Source organism: Austrofundulus limnaeus, unplaced genomic scaffold (genome assembly GCF_001266775.1).
Source record: "Austrofundulus limnaeus strain Quisiro unplaced genomic scaffold, Austrofundulus_limnaeus-1.0 Scaffold3, whole genome shotgun sequence".
Lineage (NCBI taxonomy): Eukaryota > Metazoa > Chordata > Actinopteri > Cyprinodontiformes > Rivulidae > Austrofundulus > Austrofundulus limnaeus.
Genome location: NW_013952405.1, coordinates 4455188 through 4458669, shown reverse-complemented (window position 1 = coordinate 4458669; position 3482 = coordinate 4455188). Strand labels below are relative to the sequence as shown.

The following is a 3482-nucleotide window of genomic DNA, read 5'->3' as shown; positions in this document are numbered from 1 at the left end:
CAACTAAAGGTGACATAGATTCTTTATTATGGTATAGTATTTAAATATATGCCTGAGAAACACATAATATTGACCCTTTAATCTTTCAACTTCTCTATTTATATTGTCTGATGCAGAAAGGCAAAATGGTCACTAATGTTTTGTCCATTTCTGTTTCTTTGTGTGTATCAGTCTGTTAGCAAAATACTGTATTTCCTGAACCACTGGAGTGATTCTAATGAAACTCTCAGAATGTAATTATGAGATGCTCTGCTACATGTTTATTTTGCAAAATTACATTTCTGTCAATGCAGCATCTTGCTTCAGGGCTGGTTGTKACTGAAAAATTACCTTTCTGTAGCACATTTTCTAAATACAGCAAAATTCACTAATGGTTTATTAACAGGGTTTTCATTTGCACATTCACATAGGTGCCATGAATGGTGCTGACAGCAAGGCAGGGATTATTGTCTTGTGCAAAAATATTCCAACATATGGAGGGGCTTCGGAACTGAACTGAAAACCTGGAAAAAGACAAGTAGATTTTATCACATAAGAACAGCACTGATATAGCTTTTTTAATTTGCGCTTTAGACATTTAAAAAAATATATAATAAATTATGAAAAAGATAATATTTCTATTTARTTAGTTTCTTATATAGTTCAAAAAAATGTGGACTTTGGAAATAATGATATATCTCAAAGGTAGACATAGTCAAAGGTCTTCTTTTKGTTCATCTAACACAACAAGCAAAGAATTATTTCTTTTTAGCCATCAGAAACTTTGAAAACTCACAGACACTTGACTGCTCATACAGCTGTACAATCAACATTTTTGCATATTCTGCAGAGAAACATTTTTTAACTACTAATAGATGTGTCCTGGAGCTGGATCTGTTTTTAAGAGAACTTCCCGTAARTCAGTTAAGCTTAGTTTCATTGAATGGCTTAACCCCACTTCGAGGATAAAAAGAGATTTTGTGTTTTTCAGGAGAAACCAGACCGATTTACCAGACTAGGTCTGTGCAGAGTTGGCTGGCAAACAACAGGTAATGATTTACTCTAATAAAAGCAATGAGAGGGCCTCAGTGAAGTCATCGAACTGTGTAGAAAAAGGAATCTCTTTATTTAAACCAATTAGTCTGTGAMCAGGCTGTTAAGACAGAGTTCTAGAAAAGAGTTGAGTGTAAGCATTCAGGGTTCTACTTTGTAACTTTATACAYACTTCAGGTTTTGGTCTGGTCACAACTTTACAGTGCCACAGCACCCCTCTTTACAAAAATATCTGAGCGGGGTGGATTGGTCAATGTTCACTGGTTAGACCAGGAGGGGGTCGGGGTGTAAAATGCCTCATTTTCATTTAAAGAAACAGCATCAAAATGAGTTGCTCTCAGATGCACTCCAGAACAGAAGTGAAAGGGTAACCTGCAGCTACAATAAGGAGGAATTCAGACAAAAGCATTGCAGTTCCACTTTATATAGACCACAACTGAATGGTGTTTATGTTAAAAGTAGGGATTTAAAAGCAGGATATGTCCCAACACACAACACACTGAGACAGTTAAATACACAACTTGGTATTTCCAAAATTAATAAAAAAAAATCCCTATTTACTGTATAATAAACATGTTTCTTWATTTCTACTACAGGGTCAAATGGCTGTTAAGGGACAAAAAATAATCATGTTTTTATCACTTTATTTTGCTATTTAGCCCACAATCTTATAGTATTTTTTACTGTCACTTATTGTTTATTTTATTTTTTTTATTTGAGCTTATCATTTAGCCTTCTAAATAAATAAATAAATAAATAAATAAATAAATAAATAAATAAATAAATAAATAAATAAATAAATAAATAAATAAATAAATAAATAAATAAATAAATAAAAATGCAACTCTGAATACRTTTAGATCCATGCGCAGCATCTGCCTGGTCCTCAGTAAACCAGACACTCTTGCACAATCCACTTTTGTTTACATGTCACTGTGTTTTTTTCAGGCAGAGGCCATGAATCATACTCCCTTGTAGCAAAGTGCATCTTGCTGCCTGCCATCACCTAGATATGCATTTTCTGCACTTGGTGGASGAAGAAAAAAAAATAACCCAGCTGTACCCACACATACTCGCCAACCCCTCTTCTACAGTAGGAGAAACATCTTTGTTGCTTTGTCACTTTCCTGTCAAGCATTTCAGCAAACAGACAGTCATCCTAGCAGACAAATACATTTTTTTCTTTTGCATTTTTTTTATACATGTGATGAAATGTGTACGTAACAATGAGAACAGAAGCTTATCTTGTGTTTCACCACAGAAGGTCAGGGAGGTATCAGATACACTCCTGGCACATTGGAGTAACATGTTAACAAAAACAACATGTGCATTGCCAAGGACACAATGATTGGAGAAGGTGAAAATTCACTTAGAATTTATAAATATCACCAAATGAAGTGGAAATGGTGGGGTGTGGAAGTGGCAGCCCAAGGCTATCTAACTCCCAGAATGATGAATAAATTAGTTTATGAATAAGATGCATCTGTTGTTTTAACAAAGCAGGACTCTCAAAGTCAGTCTTGGCTGGAAACAAGTATGTGTCATTTTAAAAAAATGGATCTGGGAACTTTTTTAATAACTCCCGTTAAAAAACCAGAATGCTTGAAGAAAACATCCAACTTTACGCAGACAATCACAACTACCCTTTAAACAGTGGTTTCCAACCTATTTTCCTTAAAGCCCACCTTTCTTATTTCCACACCAAACTCTTAAAAAAAATTTTCATTATTTTTTTTAATTATATCCCAAACAAATAAATATCCACCTAGTAAAAAATAATTTTGAAATGCACTCATTTGTTGTTGTGTTTTTACTTAGGTTTTTTTTTTTCACAGAACAAGAACATTAAGTCAGCATGGAAGCTTTTTCACAATAAAATGTATGAGAAATGATATGAGTTTCACTTGGAACCTGAAAGTTGTTTCTATTTGGGTTTTGCAAATAGATTGTTTGGAATGTGACAGATTTCGAATGAAAAAAAACAAGGTCATATACAACAATACTGTTGTTTTCCAGCTGTGCACAGAACAAGCAATGTAGTCTGTGACTACATTGCTGGCTTCTTACAAGGGCTGTGTGTTCTTACAAGTGCCTGGGGATGCAAAGCTAGACCTAGTTTACTTCAAATTTGATGTTTGACCTGAGAAAAATACAGTAAATCTGTCACAGTGGTTTAGCCTAAACGAAGCTGTGTTTAACTCCTTTGCTGGCTGTGCAGGGCTGGGATTGACTGACATGTTAACATTGAGGGTGTTTTTTCTTTTTTCGGTTAACCATTCATTTACACAAGAACAATGATTAGAGTCTCCGGCACTGGAACCTTTTGAATCAAGGTCTCAGAGTGAAGATTTTCGGGCAGTGGTGTGCCGTCAGGGCCAGCAAAGCCTTCTCTGCTGGCCTAAACACAATCAGAATCACTACATTATAGAATATTTTATATTTATTATAAT

General features: G+C 34.7%; 1 protein-coding gene across 1 annotated transcript in view; it reads right to left on the bottom strand.

Annotated features, from left to right (window-relative positions):
- LOC106524427 (protein FAM19A2) overlaps positions 1 to 3482 on the bottom strand; it is a 105343-nt gene that overhangs the window by 40740 nt on the left and 61121 nt on the right. The window lies entirely within an intron of this gene.